Source organism: Sus scrofa, chromosome 12 (assembly GCF_054392235.1).
Source record: "Sus scrofa isolate SSC_HxYL_T2T_F1_AM1 chromosome 12, Sscrofa_HxYL_maternal_Yorkshire_Landrace_v2.0, whole genome shotgun sequence".
NCBI lineage: Eukaryota > Metazoa > Chordata > Mammalia > Artiodactyla > Suidae > Sus > Sus scrofa.
In genome coordinates, this window is record NC_139394.1 from 61,009,842 (window position 1) to 61,020,643 (window position 10,802).

A 10,802-nucleotide genomic window follows, 5' to 3' on the forward strand; every position below is an offset into this window, starting at 1 on the left:
TTAACCACTCAGGAAGCTGTGCTGAACTTCTCCTGTGGCCTCCTAGACCCTCTCCCATTAATTTCCTCTAATTCTCATTAGCATGTTTCTACTGCAAACTCGGAAGCAGAGAGAAATTCTTGTGCAGCTAATTTAACACCTGCAGGTTTTGAGAGTTGGTAGAGAAACTACATCAATAAAATAATCACTTGCTTTCTCAGAGATTTTAAATTTGAACCCTTTAAAGGTTAGACTTTTGTTATGATTTCTATTTATGTTTTACATCAAGTCATATGTTAATTAATGCTCTTGTCTTTTCAAATGTAAAGAGAGTCGAAAACAAAATCTGAATGAAACCATTTTCCGTGTATGAATGGCCATAGTCAAGCAAGTATTCTGGCATTTCAGAGACGGGTGTGGCTTTTCCCTTCCGCAGCCCCAAAACCTGCCTTAGAAATCCCTGGCAAAGCCAGTGGGTAGCTGGAAGGTGGGACTGGCAGGTGGAGCTCCGCCAGGGAGCTGGGCAATGTCCTGTGGTCTGGAGATCATCGGGCAAAGATGGAGGATCTCCTGCTGTGCTGAAGTGTATGAGTGTGAGGTGGAGCGAAAAGGAATGGGCTGGAAGATGCTCAGAGTTTTGGACCAGTGTCTGTGGGGAGTGGTTGCTTCTCCCTCTTGTGGGGGCAGGGAGCCTATTCCCTCCCTGCTCAGAAAAAGAGAGAAAGCCTTGCCGGAGAGGGTGTGGTGAAGAGGGAACCATCCTACCCTGTTGGTGGGAAGGAAATTGGTACAACCACTATGGAGAACTGTATGGAGGTTCCATAGAAAACTAAATATGGAACTGCCATGTGATCCCACTCCTGGGCATATATTCAAACAAGACTACAATTCAAAAAGATACATGTACCCCTATGTTTATAGCAGCACTATTCACAATAGACAAGACATGGAAACAACCTAAATGTCCACTGACAGATGAATGGAGTAAGAAGTTGTCATACGCATATATACAGTGGAATTCTCCTCAGTCATAAAAAAGAAAACATAATGCTGCTTGCAGCAACATGGATGCAACTAGGGATTCTCATACTAAGTGAAGTAAGTCAGAAAGAGAAAGAGAAATGTCATATGATATCATTTATATGTGGAATCTAAAAGATGGCACAAATGAACCTATCTGCAAAACAGAAACAGACTCAAGGACACAGAGAACCAGACGTGTGGTTGCCGAGGGGAGGGGGAGGGAGTGGGATGGACTGGGAGTTGGGGTTAGTAGATGCAGGCTATTACATTTAGCATGGATAAAAAAACAAGGTCCTGCTGTGTACCTCAGGGAACTATATTTAATCTCCTGGGACAGAAAACGATGGAAGATAAATAAGAAAGGGAATATATACATATGTATATATATGTATGTATGACTGGGTCACTTTGCTGTGCAGCAGAAAATAGCACAACATTGTAAATCAGCTATACTTTAATACAAATTTTAAAAATGAAAAAAGAAAACCAAGGAACCCAAAGAGAGGAGGACAAAAGGCCTCCAAGGGCATCCCTTGGCCAGACCACCACTCCCAGCAGGAAGGAGAGAGAGGCGAGCCACTCTTGAGCACATGCCACCCTTGGAGCTGGAAACCATGAGATGATTCTTGGGAGGATATGACCATGTCGCTGGAAGTCACATGAGCTCAGTGAGAGACACCCCCGTCTATGTGGGTTTCTAAAAGGAGGAGAAGCCCTCAGCCAATGGGCAGTGGGAACTGTGGGCTAGGATGCCTACCAGAGAATGAAGGGGCTACACCCTGGCACCCAGGACCCTCCAAGAACAGAAGGGGACTTAGTCACCCCAGAAATCTCATGGAGGCCTGCCTAAGTTATAAGAGTAGACCGGTGCTGAGGCTGTGCCCAGGGCTCCGTCAGGCAAGCACGGCAATACCCATCAGGTTCCAGGTGGAGGGCGTGGCCCACTGGCAGCTACAAAGGGCAATGAGGAGGTGGGCATGATAGAAGAGACTGTGGTGACATTACACATCACCCCAGGAAAACCCAGCCCGCATCTACGCAGGTGCCAGCTCATTTCTGGAGACCTTCTGCCACCCCACCCCCCAAAAAAACCCACTCAGGTAGAACGAGATGGACTCAGCGAGACCAGGAAGCTTCACAGTCAGGTAGTGTCATCTCCAATGTCCTTCTCGTTCATCTCTGCCTTCCTAGAGGAATGAAGCCTGGGAATGTGGGAAGACGAGAACCCCGAAGGAAGCCATGGCCCCACCCTGCATTGCGAGGGAGGTGTGAAAGAGTAGACCCCACAAGAAGACCCAAGACTGATGATGATTTTAATAGAATATTTGAGTAGATCCTTAAGCCACTTGGAATGGTAATAATCAGAAGCAACCAGAAAGTATACAGCTGGCCCAGGTTGTGCTGAAGGGGACGGGCAGAGTGTGGTAGGAAGCACCAATGGAAAAAATAAAGCTAATGTTCAGAACTCACCAGTTTCTACTGCTAAGCAAGCTGTTTATTCAGGAGGCATAAATGCGATAATTATTAGACACACACATGTACTTAGCAGAATCAAACTTCCTAAACATTTCCCTTAGCCTAACTTGTCTTTCTGAGGTTTCACACACAGCAGCTGTGAACTGGAGACTGGCACTTGCCATGCACCTCTACGTGGACTGAATCATGAGCTGATGCAGCTACTGGCCCTCACTAGCCCCTGAAAGGAGCTCCGGGTGGAGATCAGGAGTGAGGCCCTCTGCGCTCTGGGAAAACTGGAAGAACAGGTCTTCAGATGGTTAGATCTCTTCAGAGACAATTTTATGAGCCCACTTCTTGCATCTCCTCTTATCTAGAAATGCACTAAAATCCTTCATGGTAACATCTACTCCTCCTGACTAGCAGTAACCTTCATGAGATCAGCAGCAAGCTTCTGCAAAATGTGTGCAAGGCTGCATGCACCTCCCTCCCCTTCACCAAAATCACATATATACTGACCTTACCCCCCACCTCTTTGGAGGAGTATTTCAGAGCTTTCTGAAATGCTGCCTCCCAGGCTATAGTGCTCATTTTGCTCCAAATAAAACTTAATTCACAACTCTCACATTGTGCATTTTTTTAAAGTCAGCATAGCTGTTTTTTTTTTTGTTTTTTTTTTTAAGCATCCTACCCTTTACATGTAGTCCCTTCACTGCCCCACAGTCTCCCTTAACAAGGCAACACTTCCCAATACTCCTGACCCACACATCCACACAAGCCCTGGAGAGTCATGGAATCCTTCTGCTCAAGCTGAATTTCCACAGAGAAGTAGCCCTGTGGGAAATCCACAGGTGGTCACTGTCTTAGTCTGTTTAGGCTGCTAAACAAAAACACCATCATCTTGGTGTCTTAAACAACATTTTTTTTCCCCCTCGCAGTTCTGGAAACTAAGAAGTCTAAAATGAAGGTGCTAGGAGTTCCCTGGTGAGTCAGCAGGTTAGGAACTGGCCATTGTCACTGCTGTGGTGCAGATGCAATCCTTGGCCTAGGAACTACCGCATGTAGCAGGTGCAGCCAAAAAAAAATTACAAATAAATAAAATCAAGGTGCTGGCAGATTCGGTGTCTGGTAAGAGCCTGCTTCCTGGTTCTCAGGAAGATAGGTGGCTGTCTTCTCACTATAGCCTCATGTAGTGAAAAAGCATGGGAGAGCACTCTCTGGGGGCACCTTTATTAAGGATGCAAAACCCATCTGGATCTCCACCTTCCTGAGTTTTTTTTTTTTTTTTTCCAATGGTCCCACGTTCTAATTCTATCACATTGGGGGTTAGATTTCAACATATGTATTTCAGGGGAGACACAAATGTTCGGTCCATCACAGTCACTTTTCATCTGGTTTCATTTCTTTCTTTCCTTTGTGAGTTGCCCATTCAGGATATTTGCCTATTTCTCTATTTCTATTCCATTTTTAAAATTGTCTTATAAAAACACTTTCCATACTAAGAATATTTGTCCTTTGTCATATGTTGTACATATATTTCAAACTTGTTTGTTGGTTGTTGTAAACTTTTAAAAGTTTGGGTGATCACATTTATCAATTTTTTCTTTATAATTCCAAAGCATTTCAGTCCAGTGTGCCCACTGTTAGTGTCTTTCTTGCTTCTGAATGATGCTCAGAAGCATCTGCAATATATGTTTCATGCCAGCTTTCTTCCTAGAGTTGCTCTGTATTTTTGTGGGAAGACTTTGGTAAGCAATCTCTTCACATACTAGAAATACAGATGATACATTTGCTGGGTCCTTGTTTGACCATAAACATCTTCTTTGCTTTCTTTTTTCCTTCCTTCCCTCCTTCCTTTCTCTTCCTTCATTCCCCCCTTCCTTCTTTTCTTCTTTCCTTTCTTCCTCCCTTCCCTCCCTCTTTCCTTCCTTCATTTCTTCCATCTCTGCATTTTGCTAGTAGCTTAGCTGGGTATAGAATTCCAGATCCAAAATAGTTTCTCCTTAGCAGTTTAAATATATTGCTCCTCTGCCATAATTCAGTGGTGCTGGCCAGAAGTACATATTAATATGCTTCTCTTTCCCTGTGAGTGACCTCTCTCTTCTCTCTGGAAGCTTTCAGGACACTCGTTTTATAACAGAGTGACAAGTAATTTATAACTCAATTGCTTTGAGTTAGGGCATTTCAGCAGGATATGTCTGTATGTGAGTTATTTTCTTATTTATCCTTCTCCATATCCAGTAGATGCTCAATCTTAAGAGTCACATCTGCTCTTGGGAAGTTTTAATTTTTATCATGAATGTCTATAATTATGTTTTCTCTTATGCTTCTCATTCTTACCTTCTAAGAAGTCTATTAGATTGCTGTCAGTCTTCCTAGATTTGACATTTGTGCTTCCTAACTTTGCCTATACATCCTGTTTATCTTTCTGCTCCAAGTTCTGAGAAATTTCTTTGATTTTATTTCCCAGATCAAAACCTAATCCTAATCTGTCTAATTTATTATTCAACCCATCTAGTGAAATCTTTACTCTTATAGTAACATCTTAATTTTGAAAAATTACTATCATCTGATTGGTACCTTTTCAAGAGAGACTGTTCTTCATTTGTGGTTACAGTATTTCTGCCTAAACCTGTATGCAGAAGTCAGAATGTTTTTTAAATAGTTCTCATCTTCTTCTTGATTTATCTCTTTTATCCCCCTCTGGGATTATTTAGTTTCTGTTTAACTGAGCCTTCTTTTTTGTTTTCCTACTCCTGAGTTTTTAAAATACCTTGCAATCTTTGTTTGCAAATGCTTTATAGTTTTTTAAGACAAGCTACTTTGATATGTGCAGATAATTGGTGTGCATTTCCTCAGCAGTTGTCTATGTTTCCTTCATAGCAGGCCTTTTTCTTAAATAGAAGGACCAAATGTGAGCTTTCAGTAAGAAAGCATAATTATAGGCGGGCTCCCTTTAATGTTTCGGGCCCAGGAATAAGAAAGCAGGCTAGGGACCCTGATAACTCTCAGTGCAAAGCCCTCTGAGAATGGAGCCCTTGAGTGCTTCAATTTTGCTGTTTCTCCTGCAGCTCCCAACACCCTTGTCAGGATAGAGGGTGGATTGGCTGTAAATCATGTGTTTACTTCTCCCACTGAAAGGTGGAGTTGATGCCCACTTTCATTGAGTCTGTAGGGATCTATGATGACTTTGATCCATAGAATACAGCTGAAAGGACATAGCCAGTTCTAGGCCTGGGCCAGCTCTTACTTCCTATCTCCTAGAACACTAGCTCTGGGGAAAGTCAGAGAGATGTGGCATGTAAGAAGTCCAGCTCCCTGGAGACTACCATGCTTTGAGGAAGCCAACACTAGCCACATGGAGAGGCTGTATGGAAAGACAGGTGTCTGACCAGGACCCAGACACCCAAGTCCCTTGGACACCTTGTGCCCAGGCACCAGACACACGAATGAGGAGCCCTTCAGAGTACTCCACAGCCCGGAACTCCATCTCCCGGCACCTCCATGGGAGACAGACAGTGCTGAGCCCAGTCAACCCATGGGAAGGTGAGAGATGATAACATAATGATCTTTAATCATTAAATTTCAGAGCGCTTTGTTAAAAAGCAATAATAATAATAATAATAATACATCACTCATTTCTTATAGTCACAGATCAACTGCTTTCTCTAGAAAGCGGTTTTCAAGCTTTGGGCCTGAAGATAAAAGCTGTGGCTGCCAGCAGCTCTGTTTAAGTTAAAAGGACCCACTGACATGGTATTTAAAATGCAGTCATTCAGCAAAAACCTTGAGGATGACCTCTGGCCAGTTCTTACTCCTCCTCCCGGTTCGGGAACTCTTCTGTGGACCCTCTCTGGGTGCCCCGAAGAAGACCCATGTTTAACTCTGGTGTCTTGGACTGTGGTTTCTTCTACTTTTTCTCTGTCAATCAGGTAGGACTGTATTGTGTCCTCCAGCCAGTCCTCAAAATGTAAGAGTTACCGATGGTATCTATTTATTTTCTCCTGCTGTTATTTTGTGTGTGTGTGTGTGTGTGTGTGTGTGTGTGTTTAATTTTTTTTTTTTTTGGCCAGGAAAAATATTTTTTTCTTTTATTTTGTATTTCTCTGAGAAGATGGATGCTTACTGAATTTCTTGTGGTAATTGAGTCAAATCATTATGTTCTACTCCTTAAAAATGTGCAATGCTGGATATGTGTGTGTTTAATTTCAATGTCAATTTGGAGGAAGAGGGAAGTGGCAGCATGTGCCCAGGCTGCCTTCTTGAACTGGAAACCTGGTAAATTCCTAAAGAGAACTCAGTGATGGGGCAGGGGCGGGGCGCTTGTCTCCTATTTTAGATAGTTTAGCAGTATTGGGCAAGTGAATGTACACCTGCTAACATCCCATAAAATGATTATGTGGGGGAAATTCATGCAAAAACACACTTAATGAATACTCCCAAGGGAGAGTAGTACGTTTCTCCACGTTGCCGCAGGCTGGCCTCCCCTCTCGCACACACACACACTGGAGCCGCAGAAAGGCTAGCATTCGAGAGTAAGGGGTAAAAATGTCACACGATTTTATGGCTGGCACGAAAACCAGAGAGGCAGGTCCTCTATATTTCTGTGAATTTGAAGAGTTTGTATTTTATGTTGCAGACTCTTGGAGGGAGGAAGGCAGAGCAACAGAAAATAACTGACTTCTTGCTTGACCGGGTGGAGGAGATGAGATAAATCTTTCAAGGTCAAGTGGTAGGAGGCAGGTTCCCTGCAGGTTATATGCTAGAGTTCAGAGGTGCCCGTGAGGAGCAGCTAAATGTACCAGGGAATGGCCTGAGGTGACTTCCTTGTGAAGCAAGAAGACTTTTATTAGCTCTGGTTGCTTGTCAAGCTCCTCAGAAGTTTCTTCAGGGAAGCAAGTAACTCTTATTTGAGATTGTAGGGGCTTAATTGGCTTCTCTTGCTATTTTTAATGCATGAATCCAGTGGTCTCTAAAGTCTGTGGGGATGACTTTGGAAAGAAGGGAATTGGGACCTGGGAGAAAAATTCCCAAGAAGGAAAATGGAGCATGAAAGAATTGGACAGGTCTGATGACTTCCCTGAAATATTCAGGTTTCCTGGGAGGGTTACCAATGGGGTTGCCTCTCAAAGCTGTTATAATTTGATTATTTGTCGGTCATTTATTTACAAGCATGATTGATCATATAGGTGGTAAAGCAGTGGCATTGGTCCCTCACCTGTCCTTTCATCCAAACCATTCACCTCTGGCCCAAATCTTGAATTTTCCAGGCACCCAAAGCAACTCATCAGAATATTCCTTCCCTCAGTGGGTTAAGGATCCAGCATTGCTGTGAGCTGTGGTGTAGGTCACAGATGTGGCTTGGATCTGGTGTTGCTGTGGCTGTGACGTAGGCCAGGGGCTAAAGCTCTGACTCGACCCCCAGCCTGGGAGCCTCCGTATGCTGTGGGTGCAGCCCTAAAAAGACAAAAATGAAAATAAAAAAGAATATTCCTTCCAGCTCAAGTGCAGTGCTCTTCCTAAGATATTCTCCACTTTGTTTTCTTTCAGTGATGTTTTCGTGGCACTCTTAGACTGGTGTCCCATACAAATGTTCCACTGGCTTGCCTCTTAATCTGGCTAAGTTCTAGTCTGATTTTCAGGGAAGAATCACAAGAAATGAGTCAGTGGAAGCTTAAGAAGGATCAGACATAGCTCCTCCTGAAAATCAATAGAGCTCAGGAGATACCAATGTTAAAAACTTTTAAGCCTTCCTCTGTCTGAATAGGCTTACCATGACTTTCCCCCAGCCCCATTTCCTGTAGCAGTTATTTTCAAATTTTCATGGGCCTTAGAGTCCCCTCGGGAATTGGCTAAAAAAAAAAAAAAAAAAAAAAAAAAAAAAAAAAATAAGATCACTAGAAATTCTCCTTGTTTGGCTTTGGAGTGTGCCTCAGAAATGCCATTTCTAATAAGAACCCCACCCTAGTAAACTCTGATGCAGGTGGAGCTTTGAAAAGGGGAATATTACGCAGCTGCATCCTTTTCTGCCATTGAGTGCAGGAAGAAAAACCCCAAAGTGAGTAATATATGGCAGTTGCCAAAAACAAACAAACACAAACAAACAAACAAACAATCACGGGCAGTTACAGAGAACAAAATAAGGAGTGATCTGTGGACGACTGGGTATGCTTAAAAATAATCCTTGGAGAAATGCTTCCGTGGGAGGCACCTGAGAACCAGGAGGAGAGAAGTCTTACTTCAGGAAGAAGAGGATTCAGAGTTTCCTCAGTTCAGCCTAGGGAATGAATGCACTCCCAAATAGATTATGTCCTTGGGCAAAAGATCACAGAAAATGAAAACGGGAAAGGATCAGGCTAAAATTTGTTATGTCAAGCAGGTTTTATCTCTACTTCCAAGTCTGATCAATTGCTAGTGGCTCCCTGGAGCACTTTTTCAAGAGAGACTGCGAAATCATTTCTAGGCTTAGCAGGGATGCGTGCGTTGATTGATTAGTTATGTCTGCCATGGGCCAGGCGAAGGCGAATCAGATGCATCCCTTTAATTCTGTTTCATCCATGACTGTGAAGTTATCCAAGTTCCACTGCCGTAGAAAGACTCAGCCATCCCTGCTGGGTGCCATCTCTTCCCTGCTATTTCCAACTGTGGGAAGGTTTTCCACGTGAACAATAATTTAAACACGTTGGGGTATTACGTTTACACGGCTAAAGATGGTTGCTGTGCTAGATCATCTCAAATACTTCTCTGGTGGAAAATCCAGACCTGTCATCCTTGGGCACCCTTCATCACAGACTTTCTCAGCTGAGTCTTCCATACCCTTTGCTTTGTCCAACTTTTAAGAGAGAAGGGAGGGCAGCAAGCAGCCGTGCCTCTTTTCCTCCTCCACTCAAGGCCTCACTTGCCAAGGACTGCCCTTCCTACCACAGCAGTCGCACGATTTCAAACACAAAACAATGAGCTATACATCGTCAAATGTCTGAGGGTGCCTGCTTTCAAAGAGCAAATTCTATATTCGTATCCACTTAAAAAATAGCGGTGTGCTTATATATAATTGAGAGGCTAACTGCCAGTTCATTCAAGTAAGTGACCATCAACACTTTGCTGGCCTAATTTGACTTACTGCAAATATGTGAAAGAAATAAATTGCACTATAGAATATATATATTTTGGGGCATTCCCACTGTGGCTCAGTGGTATTGAACCTGACTAGTATCCATGAGGACACAGGTTCAATCCTTGGCCTTACTCAGTGGGTTAAGGATCTGGTATGCCCATGAGTTGCGTGTAGGCTGCAGACATGGCTTGGATCTGGCATTGCTGTGGTTGTGGTGTAGGCCAGCAGCTGCAGCTCCGATTCAACTCCTAACCTGGGAACTTCCAAATGCTGTGGGTGTGGCCCTAAAAAAAAGAAAATATATATATATATATATATATATATATATATATATATATATATATATATATAGCTGCACCTGTGGCATGTGGTAGTTTCTAGGCCAGGGGTCAGATCAGAGCTGCAGCTGGGACCTGTGCCATGACCACAGCAATGATGAATCTTTAACCCCCTGAATGAAGCCATGGATCAACCTGCATCCTCACAGAGACAATGTCAGGTCCTTAACCCACTGAGCCACAATGGAAACTAGACTTTAGAATACTTCTTAAAAAATTCAGATTTTTCTCTAGCTTAGATACCTTTCTAAATATTTACCTTTAGTCAATATTTTTTGGGGGTAGATTTCTTGCCTATCCCCCCATGCCCTGATATTTCTTTCTTTCTAACAGCTCCAAGTTTTGTTTAGAGATGCATATTGGTCTAGGGAAGCTGATGTGACCCCCAGCTCTAGAGAGAAAGCATGTGACCAATCAGGGCATTTGTTCTGCCTGGCCATAGTAATTGACTTAATGTTGGGCATGTGACCTTAGCCATCCAATTAGAGTGAAACTTAAGACTTTAGCTGGGAACAAAGATGGTCTCTCTTTCTCGCTGGAACTGTGTAGCCCTTGAACGTGTCCTAGAATGAAGAGAGCCACCCTTCGGAGAGGACATCTCTGAAGAAAACATTGTGAAAGACAAAAAAAAAAAGCCCTTGGTGACATTATTCAGCTGCTCTACCTGTGGATTTTTCAAGCAAACGAATCACTGTATCTTCACTATTGTTAAAGCGAGTTTTAATTAGCATCTTTCTTCTCCGGTCCTTATAATGCTCGCTGATACACCTAGTTAATCTGAATCAGGAGAATCCATTTCATCAGCACTGTCTTTGTTTTTTATGACTCAACTTTTCCTTTTCTAATTTTCTTTTGTGAATGAGCGTTGGGAAGCTGGGTAATAAACAGCTGAT

At 43.0% G+C, this 10,802-nt stretch overlaps 1 protein-coding gene across 2 annotated transcripts in view; it reads left to right on the forward strand.

The window, feature by feature from the left end:
• Positions 1-10,802, forward strand: part of SHISA6 (shisa family member 6) — a 408,603-nt gene that overhangs the window by 112,257 nt on the left and 285,544 nt on the right. The gene's annotated exons all lie outside the window — the stretch shown is intronic.